Raw genomic sequence first — 18,347 nt, 5'->3', positions numbered from 1 at the left:
GTGATGTTGTGTCTGTGTTTTGTTTGTGTGGGTGTTTTGTGTAAGTGAGTTTTGTGTGTGAGTGTGTGTTTTGTGTGTTGTGTGTGTGTGTTTTGTATGTGTGCATTTGTTTTGTGCGAGTGTGTGTTTTGTGCATATGTGTGTATGTTTTGTGCATATGTGTGTCTGTGTGTGTGTGTGTGCCTGTGTGTGTGTAACGTGTGTGTGTGTTTGTGTTTTGTTTGTGTGTGTGTGTGTGTTTTGTTTGTGTGTGCATGTGTTGTGTGAGCATCTGTTTCTGTGTGTATGTTTTTGTGTGAGTGTGTGTGTGTTTTGTGTGTGTGTGTTTTGTTTGAGCATGGGTGTGTGTGTGTTTTGTGTGTGTGTCTGTGTGTATGTATTTGTGTGGGTTTGTGTTTTGTGTGTGCGTGTTTTGCATGTGTGTTTTGTGTATGTTTGTGTTTTGTTTATGCATATGTGTGTGTGTGTTTTGTTTTTGCGTGTATGTGTGTTTTGTGTGTCTGTGTGAGAGAAAGAGTGTGTATTTTGCATGTGTGTGTCTGTGTGTGTGCGTCTGTGTGTGTGTTGTATGTATGTGTTTTGTGTGTGAGTGTATGTTTGTGTGTGTGTTTTGTGTCTGTGTATGTGTTTTATGTATGTGTATTGTGTGTATTGTGTGTGTGCATGTGTGTGTTTTGTGTGTGTGTGTGTTTTGTGTGTGTGTGTGTTTTGTGTGCATTGTGTGTGTGTGTGTGTGTTTTGTGTGCTTTGTGTGTGTATGTGTGCATGCGTGTTTTGTGTGTGTGTGAGAGAGACAGCAGGCAGAATATTTAGGTCAGCATGCGGGCGCGCGCCCGAGCCGATTAGTCGCAAAATCGCTTGAGATGATGTCCCCGATTTTTTGTGGTCCTCGATTTTCCATGGTCCGTCCAACCTTACGGCTGCAGACAGGCAAATCTGCCAGGCGGACTTTGCATTGTTGATGAAACCTCATCCAAGGGCAGGATGAGGTTTCCATTATTTTTTAAAAATTAAATGTATGGACAGAATTTTCATCATGTATATGCTCAGGTGGCTGATTGTGATGTATGCACATTTTTTTTGCGATTTTAAAATCTTTATTTAATTGTTTTGCAGTTTTCAGCTCCCAGAGGCAGCTCTCTGCCTTCAGGGAGCTTTCATTCTGCGCTCGCCCACACCCGCACTTACATCAGCGCCTGCCCTCCTCCCACCCCTACCCCGGCAGCGCTGAGCATTTCAGCGGGCCTTTCACGTTAGCTGCCCGTTAATTGGCCAGCCAGTGTGAAACCACGGTCAGGGGGACAATCGCAGGTGGTGATCTGTTCCCCGGCCACTCCTAAGCCCCACCAACCACACCCACATGCCGACATAAAAATCCTGCCCAGTGTGTGTGTTTTATGTGTGTGTGTGTCTGTGTTTTGTGTATGTTTGTGTGTGTGATTTGTTTGTGTGTGTGTTTTGTGCATTGGCACTGACCACCTGAGGTCATTGCCTGTGTGAGGGCTGCAGGTCCGAGCGCAATCCCAGGAACCCCTGACTCTGTCCCTGGAGCTGCCTCTCCATGAGAGTCGCCACTCTCTCAATGGAGGAGGCAGTGTGCTTGCCCATGAGGGTCAACGCAGTGCTGATGCTCCACATGGACACCTCCACAACAGAGACCAAGGCATGCAGACCCTCATGGATCTCCGCCAGATCCTCCCGCACATCCCGCTGCACATCCAGCATCTAATGGACGACTCCAGAGACTCATCATCTGCCTTCGCCTCAGCATTGTCCTGGTCTCTAGCAGCCCTCCAACTGCCGGCTCCCTGGGCTCTCTCTGCCTCCACCTGCATCTCAAGCGAGTGTGAAGTGCCCTCACCAATGTGCACCGACATTCTAGCCATTAATCTAATGCCCACCGAGGTGCTGGTATCTGCGCTGGTGCCTGCTTCAGAGAGAGGGTGTGGCGCAGGTGCAAGTGGAGTGAAGCCCGGTGGTCCTCCGGCGTCAGGGGTGGCCCTTTGGGGTCCACAGGGCGCTTGTATGAAGTCGAACTTAAAAGGGAGAGCAAGGACATGTCATTAGTTAAAGTTATCACACTGTCACTGTGCATGCCAGGCACCCTGGTGAGACAATGGAGATCTGCATCACGGCGCCATTGTCTTCCAATGATCAATGGGGGCTCCAGGTTTGACACTCACATCAATGAAGGGACTACACTAGAATGGCTGCACAATCCAAAATTTGCACCTCTGTGCACTGCGCTCTTATCTTCGTCTGACATCCCTGCCTCTCCACGCCCAGTTGCACAGGGAGCGTGCTGGCTCTCCAGCTCCAGGGTGTCCTGCTCAAACCAGGAGAGCAGCAGCAGGTTGGGGGGGGCCTCCACCTGTACATGCCCTCTCTGCTTGGTTATGGCTTGTCTTCTCCTGAAAGGACAGAGGAGCATTGATTAATCCACTCTCTACCTGTAGCGCCATTGCAGCCTGGCCAACCCCAGCTGAGGAACACCTCCCAGGGCACATCCAAGCCTTGGCCCTCGAGCCACAAGACACTCAGTCCAAGCAGCCAGGGCTCATCCCCTTGGCCAGCTCTGGTGTGATTAACAGTTGGCACTCAGACTCTAGCACCCCTGAGGTCCATGGGGGCGGTGGGAGGGATGGTCACACCTTAACACTTCTGCACGCTGACCCATGCCAACATGATACTCACCCTTCCTGAGTGCAGCAGGTCATTGAACCTCTTCCGGCACTGCAGCCAAATGCGCTGCACCATATCATGGCTGCTCACCAGCGCTGCCACCTCCTCCCATGCCCTCTTGGTGAGGTGCAGTGGCCTCCACCTCCCATCTCTGGGGACAAGGCTGTCCCTCCTGGCAGCCACCTCCTCCAGGAGGATGTCGAGGCGCTCATCAGAAAAGCGGGGGGCTGAGTGCCCACCCGACCTGCCCTCCCGCCTGGCGTCTCCGGCTGCATTCGACTCCATCGCTTGAATGTTGAAGATGCAGAGGAGACATTCTTCCGCGTCAGCCTTCCAGGGGCTGCCTGGGCCATTTTTAAACCAGCCACCAGGTCGCCATTGGACCCGGCGGCCAACAGGCCCCCGCCCCCACTCGGTCCTTCCCAACCAGTGAGGAGCCGCGTTTCACACTGGACGGGCCTTAATTGGTCCGCCAGCATGAAATCGCAGTCGGGGGCCGATTGCGGGAGGTGGACCATTTCCCGCTGACCACGCCTGCCCGCTGACCTCAAAATTCTGCCCATAGACTGCAAAAATCAGATGGGCAAAGGTAGCGTAGATGAGGAGTTCATAGAATGTTCTCGGGACAATTTCTTAGAGCAGCACATTCTGGAGCCAACCAGAAACCAGCTAAACTAGACCTGGTATTCAGCAACGAGATAGGTTTAATTGATAACCTCCTAGTGAAGGTATCCCTAGGTAGCAGCGATCATAATGTGATTGAATTTTACATTCATTTTGAGGAAGAAACAAATGCGTCCAACACTAGTATTTTAAACTTAAATAAGGGCATGAAAGCAGAGCTAGCTAAAGTGAACTGGCAAATAAGGTTAAGGGATAGGTCAATAGAAGTTCAGTGGCAGACATTTAAAGGAATATTTCAGAATCCACAAAATATACATTCCAATGAGAAAGAAAAATTCCAAGGGGAGGGCCCACTATCCGTGGTTAACTAAAAAAGTTAAAGACAGTATCAGACTTAAAGAAAAAGCATATAATTGGGCAAAGATGGGTGGCAGGTCAGAAGATTGGAAAGAATATAAAGAACAGCAAAGAATGATAAAAGGATTAATAAGGAGGGAAAAATTAGATGAAGAGAGAAAGCTAGCTAGTAAAATAAAGATGGATAGTAAGAGTTTCTATAAATGTTTAAATAAGAAAAGAGTTAACAAAGTGAGCATTGGTCATATAGAGAGTGTGTCTGGGGAATTGATACTGGAAAGTGGGGAGATGGCAGACGAATGAAACAGGTATTTCGTTCCGGTCTTCACTACAGAGGACACGAGTAACTTCCTGGAAATAGCTATAAATCAGGAATTGGAAGGGAGGGAGAAACTCAGGATAATTACAATCACCAGGGAAGTGGTTTGAGCAAATTGTTGGGGCTGCGGGCTGACAAATCCCCAGGTCTGGATGGACTTCACCCTAAGGTCTTGAAAGAAGTGGCCAGCGAAATAGCTGATGCACCGGTTTTAATTTTCCAAAATTCCCTGGATTCGGGGAAAGTTCCATTGGATTGGAAAATAGCAAATGTAACTCCTTTATTCAAAAAGGGAGGGAGACAGAAAGCAGGAAACTATAGGCCAGTTAGCCTAATACCTGTCATCCTGAAAATGTTAAAAGTTATTAGTAAAGATGTTATAACAGGGCACTTAGAAAATTCAAGGCAATTAGGCAGAATCAACATGGTTTTCTGAAAGGAAAATCATGTTTAACCAATTTATTGGAGTTTTTTGAAGGAGTCACATGTACTGTAGATAAAGGGGAACTGGTGGATGTACTAAGAACATAAGAACATAAGAAATAGGAGCAGGAGTAGGCCATTCGGCCCCTCAAGCCTGCCCCGCCACTCAATAAGATCATGGCTAATCTGCCCCAGGCCTCAACTCCCTTTTCGTGCCAGCTCCTCATAGCCCTCAACTCCCTGATATTTCAAAATCTATCTACCTCCTCTTTAAATATTTTCAGTGATCTGGCCTCCACAACTCTCTGAGGTAGAGAATTCCAGACATTCACTGCCCTCTGAGAGAAGAAATTCCTTTGCACCTCAGTTTTAAATGAGCGTCCCCTTATTCTGTAACTATGTCCCCTAGTTCGAGATTCCCCCACTAGTGGAATCATTTTCTCAACATCTACCCTATCCAGCCCCCTCAGAATCTTGTACGTTTCAATAATCACCCCCCATTCTTCTAAACTCTAATGAATAAAGGCCCAACCTGTTTAGTTGTTCTTGATAAGTCAACCCCTTCATCCCAGGAATCAGACTAGTGAATCTCTTTTGAACTACCTCCAATGCCAGGGTATCCTTTCTTAAATACAGGGGCCAAAACTGTACACAGTACTCCAGGTGTGGCCTCACCAACACCCTGTACAGTTATAATAAGACTTCCCTATTTTTAAACTTCAACTCCCCTAGCCATACAGGCCAAAATTCCATTTGCCTTCTTAATTACTTGCTGCACCTGCATGCTAATTTTTTGTGTTTCATGCACAAGAACACCCAGATCCCTCTGTGCTGCACTCTTTTGGAGTCTCTCTCCATTTAAATAATAGCCTGTCTTTTGATTTTTCCTACCAAAGTGCATAACCACACACTTTCATACGTTAAACTCCATCTGCCAAGTTTTTGCTCACTCACTCAACCTAACCACATCCCCTTGCAGGTTCCTTATGTCCTCATTGCAACATGCCCGCCCACATATTTTGGTATCATCAACAACTTGGATACATTACACTCTGCCCTCTCCTCCAAGTCATTAGGCCCTAGGACTGATCCTTGTGGCACTCCACTAGTTACGTCTTTCCAACCTGAAAAAGGCCCATTAATCTCGACTCTCTGTCTTCTGTGTGTTAACTAATCCTCAGTCCATGCTAATACATTACCCCCAATACCGGGAGCTCTTATCTTGTGCAATAACCTTTTATGAGGCACCTTATCGAATGCATTCTGGAAATCCAAATACACTACATCTACCGGTTCCCCTTTATCAGCTCTGCTTGTTATATCCTCAAAGAACTCGAGCAAATTTGTCAAACATGATTTCCCTTTCACTAAAGGGGGTCAATTCTGTTTGATTGTGTTTAGCTTTTCTAAATGTCCTGCTATTTCTTCCTTAATAATGGACTCTAGCATTTTCCCAATGACAGATGTTAGGCTGACTGGCCTATAGTTTCCTGCTTTTTGTCTCCCTCCCTTTTTGAACAGGGGCATCACATTAGCAGTTTTCCAATCCACTGGGACCCTCCCAGAATCCAGTGAGTTGTAGAATATTTCGACCAATGCCTCCACTATCTCTGCAGCCACTTCCTTTAAAACCCTTGGATGCCGGCCATCAGGCCCTGGCGACTTGTCTGCCTTTAGTCCCATTAGTTTCTCAAATACTTTGTCCCTCATGATAGAGACTGTTACAAGATCTTTCCTCCCATTAGCTCCTTGCTTATCTGATCTTATCTTTGGGGTGTTTATAGCGTCCTCCACCGTGAAGACCGAGGCAAAATATTGGTTTAAATTATCTGCCATTTCCCTGGTCCCCGTTATCAATTCTTTAGTCGCATCCTCCAAGGGTCCCGCGCTCACTTTAGCTACTCTCTTTTTATAAACCTGTAGAAGCTCTTGCTGTTTGTTTTTATATTTCTTGCCAATTTACTTTCATAATCAATTTTCTCCCTCTTTATTAGCTTTTTAGTCATCCGCTGCTGGTTCCTAAAATATTCCCAATCCTCTGGCCTACCACTAGTTTTCGCTGCTTTGTATGCCTTAGTTTTTGATTGGATACTCTCCTTGACCACCTGTGTTAACCACAGGTAGTTCATCCTTCTCATCGAGTCCTTCTTTTTGACCGGGATAAATTTTTGCTGAGTGTTATGAAATATCTGCTTAAATGACTGTCATTGCTCATCCACTGACCTTCCCATTAGTCTATTTTCCCAGCCCACTTCTGACAACTCTTTCTTCATATCTCTGTAATTGCCCTTATTTAAGTTGAGGACACTGGCTGGAGACCCGAGTTGCTCACCCTCAAACTGAATTTGAAATTCTAGCATGTTGTGATCGCTACCACCCCCCAACCCCCCCACCACCCCCAAAGGATCCTTAACTACGATATCTCTTATTAATCCCACCTCATTACACATTACTAGATCTAAAATAATCTGTTCCCGGGTAGTTTCTGCAACATATTGCTCAAAGAATCAATCCCTGATGCACTCTACAAATTCGTCTTCCGTGTTACCCCTGCCAATCTGATTTGCCGAGTCAATGTGCAGATTAAAATCACCCATGGCAATTGCAGCGCCCTTTTTACATGCCTCCATTATTTCCCAGTTTATACTTTGTCCTACAGTGAGGGGTCAGTACTGTAAAGTCATTTATATAAATGACTTGGATGAAGGAACTGAAGGAATGGTGGCTAAATTTGCTGACAACACAAATACAGGTAGGAAAGTAAATTGTGAAGAGGATGTAAGGAGGCTACAAAGAGACACAGATAGGTTAAGTGAGTGGGCAATGATCTGGCAAATGGAGCATAATGTGGGCAAATGTGAAATCATTCATTTTGGCAGGAAGAATAATAAAGAAGCATATTATCTAAATGGTGAGAGATTGCAGAGCTCTGAAATTCAGAGGGATCTGGGTGTCCTAGTGCATGAATCACAAAAGGTTAGTATGCAGGTACAGCAGGTAATTAGGAAGCTAATAGAATGTTATCATTTATTGTGAGGGGAATTAAATACAAAAGTAGGGGAGGCTATTGGTGAGACCACATCTGGAGCATTGTGTACAGTACTGGTCTCTTTATTTAAAGAAAGATGTAAATGTGTTAGAAGCAGTTCAGAGAAGGTTTACTAGACTAATACCAGGAATAGGTCGGTTGTCTTATGAGGAAAGTCTGGACAGGTTAGGCTTGTATCCACTGGAGTTTAGAAGAATAAGAGGCGACTTAATTGAAACCTTTAAGATCCTGAGGGGTCTTGACAGGGCGGAAGTGGAGAGTGAGTTTCCTCTTGTGAGAGAATCTAGAACTAGGAGTCACTGTTTAAAAATAAGAGGTCACTTATTTAAGACAGAGATGAGGAGAATTTTTTTTCTCTCAGAGGGTTGTGAGTCTTTTGAAATCTCTTCCTCAAAAGGCAGTGGAAGCAGAGTCTGAATATTTTTAAGGCAGAGCTAGGTAGATGCTTGATTAACAAGGGGGTGAAAGGTTATCGGGGGTAGGCAGGAATGTGGAGTGGAGGTTATGGTCAGATCAGTCATGATCTTATTGAATGGTGGAGCAGGCTCGAGGGGCCGAGTGGCCTACTCCTGCTCCTAATTCATATGCTTGTATGTTCATACCACCATTTACAAGTTCCTCTCCAAGCCATACACTATCCTCACTTGGAAATATATCGCTGTTCCTTCACTGTCTTTGGGTCAAAATCCTGGAACTCCCTCCCTAATCAGCGTCTCAAGGGGAATTTGGGATGGGCAATAAATGCTGACCCAGCCAGCGACGCCCGCATCCCATCAATGAATTTTAAAAATGGAGGATACCCCATCACATTCCTGACTTGTGCCTTGTAGATGGTGGACAGGCTTTGGGGAGTCAGGAAGACAGTTACTCACCAGAGAATTCCCAGTCTCTGATCTGCTCTTGTAGCCATAGTATTTATATGGCTTGTCCAGTTCAGTTTCTGGTCAATGGTAAACCCCAGAATGTTGATAGTGGGGAATTCAGCGATGGTAATGCCATTGAATGTCAAAGGGCGCTGGCTAGATTCTCTCTTGTTGGAGATGGTCATTACCAGGCACTTGTGTGGCGCGAATGTTACTTGCCACTTGTCAGCCCAAGCCTGGATATTGTCCAGGTCTTGTTGCATTTGGACATGGACTGCTTCAGTATCTGAGGAGTCGTGAATGGTGCTGAACATTGTGCAATCATCAGTGAACATCCCCACTTCTGACCTAATGATGGAAGGAAGGTCATTGATGAAGCAGCTGAAGATGGTTGGGTCTAGGACACTACCCTGAGGAACTCCTGCAGTGATGTCCTGGAGCTGAGATGATTGACCCCCAACAAGCACAATTATCATCCTTAGTGCTAGGTATGACTCCAACCAGTGGAGAGTTTTCCCCCTCATTCCCATTGATTCCAGTTTTGCTAGGGCTCCTTGATGCCACACTCGGTCAAATGCTGCCTTGATGTCAAGGGCAGTCACTGTCACCTCACCTCTGGAGTTTAGCTCTTTTGTCCATGTTTGAACCAAAGCTGTAGTGTTGTGTGGCGATGCATTGCTTGGTGTTGCATGTCAGTGTGTGGCTGAGTGTTGTGTGTCATTGGGTGGCTGGGTGTTGTGTGTCAGTATTTCACTGTGTTTTGTGTCAGTGTGTCGTTTGGTTTTCTGTGTTAGTGTGTCGTTGGGTGTTGTACGTCAGTATGTAGCTGGCTGTTGTGTATGGCTAGGTATTGTGTGTCAATGTGTCACTGGGTGTTGCATGTCAGTGTGTGGTGGGGTGTTGTGTCACACTAACATACATGTGGTTGGGTGTTGTGTGTCAGTATGTACCTGGGTGTTCTGTGTCAGTGTGTGGCTGGATGCTGTGTGTGGCTGGGTGATGCGTGTCACTGGATGTGGTGTGGCTGGGTGATGCATGTCACTGGATGTCGTGTGTGGCTGGGTGATGCGTGTCACTGGATGTGGTGTGGCAGTGTGACTTGTGTGGGGAAACCAGGCTGGAGTGAAAGGGTTTCATGTTCTTGTGTGGTCAATTTCTCAATGCAATCAATTTTGATCAAAAAGAGACTGAGTGAGTTCAGAATGGCCTTAAAAAGATTCAGTGATGCAAGGCTAATCATGGAGCTGTAACATATTGAAATTGCAGAGAGCTGCAGGAAGTTTGGGAGGGTGTGAAGTGTGTTACAAACTCTGGGGAGGCTTAAACTGATACTGGAGCTAACAACGAGACAATTCTCTCGAACAACAGATACAAGCTGTTTGCTTTTATTTGGTGTGTGTTGAGTTTTCCACTGCTCGGTGTGATTTGTGGTTTCTGTTTTGAATGCACATTCATGAAAATCATGAGTAATATAGTTCCGCTGCTGAGAAATGGATGTGAAAAGCTGTATGTTTGGGCGATTTTATCAGGCAAGTTCAGGCACTGTCTTTATTCCAACAAAAAGCACTTTTCTTTATTTCTGTCTTTTTACTGAGTGAACATCTTAACATTAATCAATTTTTATTTGAAACTCCTCAGGTTATTTTGCTGAGTGATTATTTTGCCCGTATGCGCATATTCTATCCTGTCACCAACCCACATGCAGCCTCTTGGCTCTGTTCTCCTCTCTCTCCTGGGATCTCCTCCACAGTAATGCATTGATGAGCAAGGTGAGAACTGGTATCTCCAAAACTTGCATCTTTGCTGATCTGGTGAGATGCCTAAGGCGACTGAGTCCTTCGCACTGTCTTTATTAATCTGTCCTGGAACTCTTTGTTGGAGTGCAGTCCTCTGAATGAAATAGGACCTCTGGCTGATGCCCTAATTCTTTGGGAATCTCAGCACCTTGGTGGGGCACCTCACAGATTAGTCCTGGTTTTCTGTTAATGTTTTAATCTCACTGTAGAATCACTCACCTTCACCACATTTACCAACTCAATTGATATGGCCTCATTATGATCTTCCACCCTATGAATCTGTCAACTTGGGGCTGCTGTTCAGTATTAATAACTGTTTACAAAGCAATGCCTTTAGGGACCCCTCACACTCCCACCACAACTCCTTTTGATCCATTAGAATCATTCGCTCACAGAAAGAAAGATTTGAGCACAGCAAGATTCAGATTTGGGGCACAAAATTGAGTGTGGTAGCACTTGCTGTTTGGGCTGCAGATGCTTTTTGGGGACAAAAATGGCATTTGCTGCGCGCACACACACACACACACACACACACACACTCTTCTGTCGTGAATTGTGCCAGACGCCATCTTGGTCAGAAGGCATTAGTTTATGTAGATACCGCTTGTCAGAAGTATGCAGAACAAGTGGAACATAACATCAACCAGCATGCAAGACTGAACTGACACCAGCACTGCCACTCTGAAATCAATACTCCAGCCAGTGCCCCCTCTTGTAACCTCACACAGCAAAACATGTCTTCAGCAGCAAGAAGGACCTTCCACTATCTGTGTTATTAAAAGGGGTCACCAGCTACTTACAGGTTATTTACTGGTTGAATTTTCTGGCTGTTGCTTCAATTCAACATGTTTTTTTGATGCTTTCCATTATTTGCCTCATGTCCCAAAATTCTCCAGGGCTTGGAGAGGCAGGTGATGAAGGACTTCTTGCTGACTTTAAGACTTCAGCACAAACCCGTTGTCCCTGGACATGGGTGGTGCAGTAGGCATCCCTCTCAGAAGAAAACATGACTGGGAGAATGAGCAGAGGCCACCAAGAGCAGGGCAAGCTGCTGAAAGAGGGAGGAGGAGGAGAAGGGCTCTCAGCAGGAGACCATATCAACCCAAAAGGTTCAGGGAGCAATTCTCTTCCCTGAACCTCAGCAAAGAATAATATGTCAGATGTCTCTGCTTCACTAAGGACATCCTCACTGCCACCAGCTGCTGCAGAGCTCTGCCAATGGCTGTGAGGGTTACCATGGCCATGAATATTTATGCATTATCTCCTTCCAGGCAGGAGCTGGAAATATTTGCAACTTCTCCCAGCATGCCATTCATTGTCACATAAAGGAGGCTCTGTATTCAAAGGGAGAAGAAATGCATTTCCTTCTCACCAGGGTAGAGACAAGCAGAGGTTTTGAGTTGTGAGGGTTCGCTCAGATTGCAGGTGTCCCCATGTCCAGAGTGACGTTGACTGTATCCCTTTTCCAACTCTGCTATGTACTAGAACTGAAAGGGATTCTATTCCTTCAATATCCTGTGGATGTGTGACCATTGGCAGTGAACACATGCTGCTCATGCCCAGTATACATACAATGAGAATCATCCTGACACAAGAAATGCAGTTTAACAGATCATTTCTGCACTTCCAAGACCAATCTGGAGGAGCCTTATACTCGACAGAGTCAGCCTCAAGATTCGTGCTGGTCTGCTAGAATCACAGAATGGTTACAGGACAGAAGGAGGCCATTTAGCCCATGAAGCCTGTGCCAGCTCTTTGCAGAAACGATTTATCTAGCCTCTTGTCTCTTCCCCATGAATCTGCAGATATTTATCCGATTCCCTTTTGAAACCACACGATTGAATCCGCCCCCACCAAGCAGTATGTTCCAGATCCTAATCTCTCGCTGAGTTAAAAAGATTTTCCTCATGTCAATGTTGGCTCTTTTGCATTTAAAGAAGCAAAATAAATAAAACGGTAAAGCTTCACATGCTTTGCCATCTTAAGGGCACAGACCTTGTCTCAGCCATTGGCACTGCAGCTGGGGAACAGGAACACGAGGAGGAGGAGAGAAAAGAACTGAGGTAGAAATATAGGCAGCTCCCTGCTGCCTGCGCTCTACATGCAGAACTCATTTAGGTGCAATACTAGTAACCTCAATGTCAATTCCCATTCCAAAGTTCATAGCCTTGCCCCTGTCACTGACCATCACAATGACCTCAAATGCCAAAATAAAAGCCACCACAAAATAAACATTCCAAACCAAATTTAGAAATGAAATTATGCCACATTGCATGCAAAGGCAAACTATTCACCCTTGTACATCCCTTAGTACCTGTTCTGCTGGTGCGTTTGCCTGTGCTCCTACCTAGTGCTGCCGCAGTGGCTGCAGAAGGCTGCTGGCTGTCAGAGGGAGAGAGTGCAGACGAACGCACAGGGTATCTGTGAGCAGCTCTGATTCTTGAGGGCCCGGCTTCAGACTGCACCACCTTGGCATGGGCAGCAGCGCTCTGTGATGGGTGACAGGTAACAGCAGGGGCACTGGAAAGTGGCATCATTGGGAGGAAGAATGCCGTCACCCTTAGAGAAGTTAACAGGTTTGTCCCACATTGAGCCACGCCCCAGGGGGCAGTGCCTCAGCAATCCTGCTGATCTGCTGGAGGACAGATTGTGAAAGACCGCCACCCTCTTTGAGAACTGATCTCCGCAGCCACATTGGCAGCAGCCTGGGCCTTCATGGCAGCTGAACTTTCACACAACACCTGGGCTTTTGGTGGAAGCTGCTACAGAAACTGAGGTATCGGCCATTACACACAGTGGGTGGAGAACTTTTAGCTCAGCAGGGAGGCAGGCACCTGACCCAACTGAGCAGAACATGACACAGGATATTACAGTCGGTGGGCGTAGGCCAGAGTCAGCAGCGCGCCTGCCAACAATTAAAAGGCCTATTAAGGCCATTGAAAAGGTAATTGAAAGAAACTTTTCACTGCCTGTTCAACTTTAGGGTTGGTGGGCAGGCGAAAAGGCCAAGTGGCCTTAGCATTTTTTAGGAAACCTCATTCACGGGTGGGATGAGGTTTCCGACAGCAAATAAAAATAAAATAAAAATTTTAAATTTAATTAATAACATGACAGAGTCACATGAGGGGACGTGTTTTAGAACATTTTTAAAATCTTTATTTTTCATGTTGGAAAAATGCTCACCTCCCTGAGTCAGCTCTGTGCCTCGGGGAGGGTTTCCAGTGCGCACCCGGGTGCAAGCGCAAAGTTCACACTCGCCCTCCTCCCTCCCCACACAGGCAGTGCTGAGCGCTGCCGCTCGCGATTCACGCTGGGCAGGCCTTAATTATCCCGACTGCGTGAAATCGCAGCCTGGCCCCGATTGCGGGCAGCGGGCGGCTTCCTGCCCACCCCTGCCCACCCCTGCCCGACGAGGGAAAAATCCTCCCCCCTCGGCACGGTTGCTGTCGTGGAGTTGGCACCACTTCCATGTCAGAAAGATGGACTCCAATCTCTGCACAAAGCCCCAAGACAAGCCAGTGCCAGACTGCCCCTTGGCAGCAACAGCAAACCTAAAAATGCAGCCAGCATTCCAGTGTGTGTATTTACACGCACTGCTTCCGCCTTAGTCTGTTCCGCTGACCTCCTCACCTGATCCTCTGCGTGAGACCCTGTGTGTGACCTCACCCTCCAATAAGCTGGCAATTGCATAGCCTTGTGCCCTCCCTGCCTGCAGCACACTTGTGCCCCATGTCTCACCACATGCAGGATGCACCTGTAACCCACCTATGGCACAGAATTTTCCTGCAGACTTCAGGGCCCCCCAGTGTCAGCACCAAATGGGGATTCTGATTCAGCACTCACCAGATTCCCAGGCCAGGATCCCCAGACTGGCCTCCGAATTTGCTGCCCCCAAGCTCGCCATCCTATTGGAGCAGGTGAGTTCTCAATGCACTGGCCCAATCAGAGGGCCAGCATCTCGGAAGCCAGAGCAGCCACACACGGGGGAGGTGGATGCTGCTAAAAGAGGCTCAGATACCACGAGGGCCCTCAGAGGGGGTCAGTATAATTTAAAAACACTGGATGGCCAAGGGCAGAAGGACCAGCGGAATAGAGGGAAAACCCTTGGGGAGGAGTTTGGTCTTTCCTTCACCGGCTCCATCAAAATGGGATGGAACCTCTGGCTCCACCGAACCTCCAACAACACACACCCACCACCCCCCCAACCTCCCATCTCCCTTCGGCTACCACTGGGATGCCACGTCCATGAAGCTAGCAGCCTCTCCACATTTGGGAGGTGGGGGTAGGTCCTGGGCCCTCTAAATCACCCCTAATATAGGGCAGAATTAATTAAATTGGCTGATTGCCTCCTTTTGACAGGCAGCCAATCCACGTTCAGTCCCACCGATGGGGAATTACCCCAGTGGCAGAAATATATTGGGGAGCCTCCCTGATGTGCCCCCATTCACCCCGTCTCCCAGCCCACCACCCCCCCAAAGTGGCCCCCCCCAATCTCCCAGCCCAGCACCCCCTAATGAGGCACCCCCCCCATCTCCCAGCCTACCATCTCCACCCCCTGATGCAAACCTGCTCCCCCCAAACCCCCTCATCTCTCAGCCCACCGCTCCAGGGACAGGTAAATCTGGGGTCTGTGTGCATGAAATCAAGTGACAGTGTATCTTTATTATCACTCTTTTGTTGGTATTCCTGCATCCTTCTCGTATATCCAACAATAACTAGGTCCAGGTTGCACTGAGGAAATGGGAGGACAGGCGCACACTTACACCATCTGGAGCTGGTAAATCAGGAGAGATTTTGGGACAGGGAATAAGTGGGATATGAAAAGGAGGATTGGGTATGAGGATATCATCTTGAATAGTTTCAACTCCACTGTGGGCCACAGGCTCAGGCCTGGTCTTTCCATCATGAGCAGAATAGTCTTCGTATTGGAGGTGAGGATCTGTGGCAGTGCCTGTTCCTCACAGGAGCAGATGCTGCTGCAAGAAAGAGGTGTGTCAGTGAGTGTGGTGCAGTGTGTTTGGGTGATGCAGTTATCATGGTTGAATAGTTGCCTGTGAGCAGTGTGATGTGGGGGGGATGTTTGCAGACATTAAAACATGGAAAGATTTAGGGCACAGGTGGCAGCCATTCAGCTTGTCATGTCTGTGCCAGAAAACAGTGCTAAGCGTGTGGGAGTGTAGAGGAACTTATAAGTGTCAGGTATGAAGCCTAATTGATAGAAGTTGTCTTTAGGTGACTGATGTGGGTGCATTGAGCAGCCTCTGTGACCAGTTGTTGATTTGTAAGGATATGGCATTTGGAGATGCATTAACTGATTGTGACCACTTGTGTGAGATCATTAAATATCTTGTACCTGTAGCCACAATGTAACTCGCCTCTAATGCACGCTAGCTTTAATTGGCAGGAGGAACTGATAACTTTGGGCCCCATGCTGATGCTTGCATCCCATACAGAGGGGTTAGTGCTGGCTGCAGACAGATAGCATTTTAATCAGCATGCGGCATCAAGTTGGTTTGAAACCTGCATTTTAATCAGGCTATGGCTTAATCATGTGTGGTGGTGTACTGACCCTCTGACAGTGCAGCACTCCCTCAGTACTGACCCTCCGACAGTGCAGCACTCCCTCAGTACTGACCCTCCGACAGTGCAGCACTCCCTCAGTACTGACCCTCCGACAGTGCAGCACTCCCTCAGTACTGACCCTCCGACAGTGCAGCACTCCCTCAGTACTGACCCTCCGACAGTGCAGCACTCCCTCAGTACTGACCCTCCGACAGTGCAGCACTCCCTCAGTACTGACCCTCTGACAGTGCAGCACTCCCTCAGTACTGACCCTCTGAAAGTGCAGCACTCCCTCAGTTCTGACCCTCCGACAGTGCAGCTCTCCCTCAGTACTGACCCTCTGACAGTGCAGCACTCCCTCAGTACTGACCCTCCGACAGTGCAGCACTCCCTCAGTACTGACCCTCCGACAGTGCAGCACTCCCTCAGTTCTGACCCTCCGACAGTGCAGCTCTCCCTCAGTACTGACCCTCCGACAGTGCATCACTCCCTCAGTACTGACCCTCCGACAGTGCAGCACTCCCTCAATACTGACCCTCCGACAGTGCAGCTCTCCCTCAGTACTGACCCTCCGACGTTGCAGCTCTCCCTCCATACTGACCCTCCGACAGTGCAGCTCTCCCTCAGTACTGACCCTCCGACAGTGCAGCACTCCCTCAGTACTGACCCTCCGACAGTGCAGTTCTCCCTCAGTACTGACCCTCTGAAAGTGCAGCACTCCCTCCGTACTGACCCTCCGACAGTGCAGCTCTCCCTCAGTACTGACCCTCTGAAAGTGCAGCACTCCCTCCGTACTGACCCTCCGACAGTGCAGCTCTCCCTCAGTGCTGACCCTCCGACAGTGCAGCACTCCTTCAGTACTGACTCTCCGACAGTGCAGTTCTCCCTCAGTACTGACCCTCCGACAGTGCAGCTCTCCCATCGTACTGACCCTCCGACAGTGCAGCATTCCCTCTGTACTGACCCTGCATCAAGTCTCTGATAATGGGATTGAACCCAGGACATTGTGTCTCCGAGGTGAGAGAGAAACAAGCAGCACTAACGTATAAGCTGCTTTGGTGCATTTGTTTCAGCAGTGTATCAGATGTTAAGGATTGATATGATGAAGGTACGATCACATTGTATTTATACCCCATCTGTCCTCGCTGTCCTCACTCTTAATTCGCACATGTTGTCAATCCAGGGGCCTCGGTGAACTCGTTTGGGTTGATGTGTTACAGAAGGCGGAGTGAGGAATCTGAATCACTTCACTGCACATGGTCTGCGGAGATGGAATTGGTGCAGAACAAGCTGAGCTACTGGTCAGTAATGCATGGGTCAGCATACATAGAGGCTAAACAGAGGTCACAGTGCCCCTGACACTGCTGAGTGACATAGAACAGAGTCGCAAAGTAGAAAAGGGAGAATTCTCCAAATTGCTGTGACTCCGCTGCACAAGCATTTACACAAGGGTTTCCCTGGGTCATCTCAATTACACACCCATTGGAGTAAATCCAGTGTCAAATGGGTGTAATTTGATGCAGTGCAGTCTTTTAAAAAATTGTCCACGATTGCAGCTACTGCAGAGGGGAGGAGGTGTCTCGGGTGGAAATGGCAGGGTGGCTGACATAGGAAGATGGGGCAGGCTCAGAAGAGGTTCAGCATGAAGGGCATGAGGGCACTGAAGGGCATGAAAAAGGCAGGGGGTGAGGGGCACAGAGGTGTCCAAGGGGAGCTTCCTCTGGGGACCTGAATCTGAGAGTAGAAATCAACTCCCACCTTCCTGATTCCCCAACTCAGGAATTCTTCTCCTGAGCCTCTAAAGCCCCAGGGAAAGAGTGAGCAATCCCAGGGAGAATACTGACTGGGCAGTGATTGATGCTATAGTTGAATATCTGAAACACCAGTTGTTTCCCTGGGGTTTTGCTGCTCTCTTGTTACCCGTTGATTAATGGAAAGCCCAGAGAAACAGGGAAAGTGTTTCTGCCCATCTTACACTGAATTTTCCAGAGTCAATGAAAGAGGGTGACATTCCTGATCAAAAGCTGAGAAGATGCTGGAACTCTGGCCACTTTCCCATGTTACTTTTTTCCTGTTCTTAGGGTCTCACTCTTTGTTTTCCAGTTGTGACACATGCAAGAAATGCAGGTCCTTTCTGGCAGGGAACGAGACCTGGTACACAGTGCCCCGCGATGACCTGTACCTGGCAAAGAACCTGACCTTCTGGGTGGAAGCAACAACCGGGGGCACAAGGGTTAAATCGGAAAAGCTCTACGTTGTGCCAAATACCACAAGTGAGTTGGACTCTAGCAGCTAGTCAGGTCCCAGCCGCGTTGTTCTGCTGTGGGCCAGTGATTCCTGAATGGGACAATCTCAACTCGGTACTCCAGTCACATCAGATTAAAACAAAAATATTTGCTCTTCCGAGCTTTACAGATTACAAAGTGTTGCTGCATGGACAATGTCTATGATTGGTGGAATTAAATTCCAGCCAAGTCTAAAGTGAGCTATGACTGTTTGGAAGTTTATGATTCAGGGGTTGGCTGGGGATGGGTGATGGTGGGGAAGGGGGAGCAGCAGTTAATGTCCAAAATCCGCTTCATATGGGGTAGAATCTCTGTTGTTCCTCTCCAGATTCCCACTGCAATTTTGCCAGATGTTTGCTGAGCTGGGCCAATTGTCCAGGGCTGGCG

The sequence above is a fragment of the Cetorhinus maximus genome, chromosome 13 (genome assembly GCF_964194155.1).
Source record: "Cetorhinus maximus chromosome 13, sCetMax3.hap1.1, whole genome shotgun sequence".
NCBI classification, from domain to species: domain Eukaryota; kingdom Metazoa; phylum Chordata; class Chondrichthyes; order Lamniformes; family Cetorhinidae; genus Cetorhinus; species Cetorhinus maximus.
Note: the sequence above shows the minus strand (reverse complement) of the source record.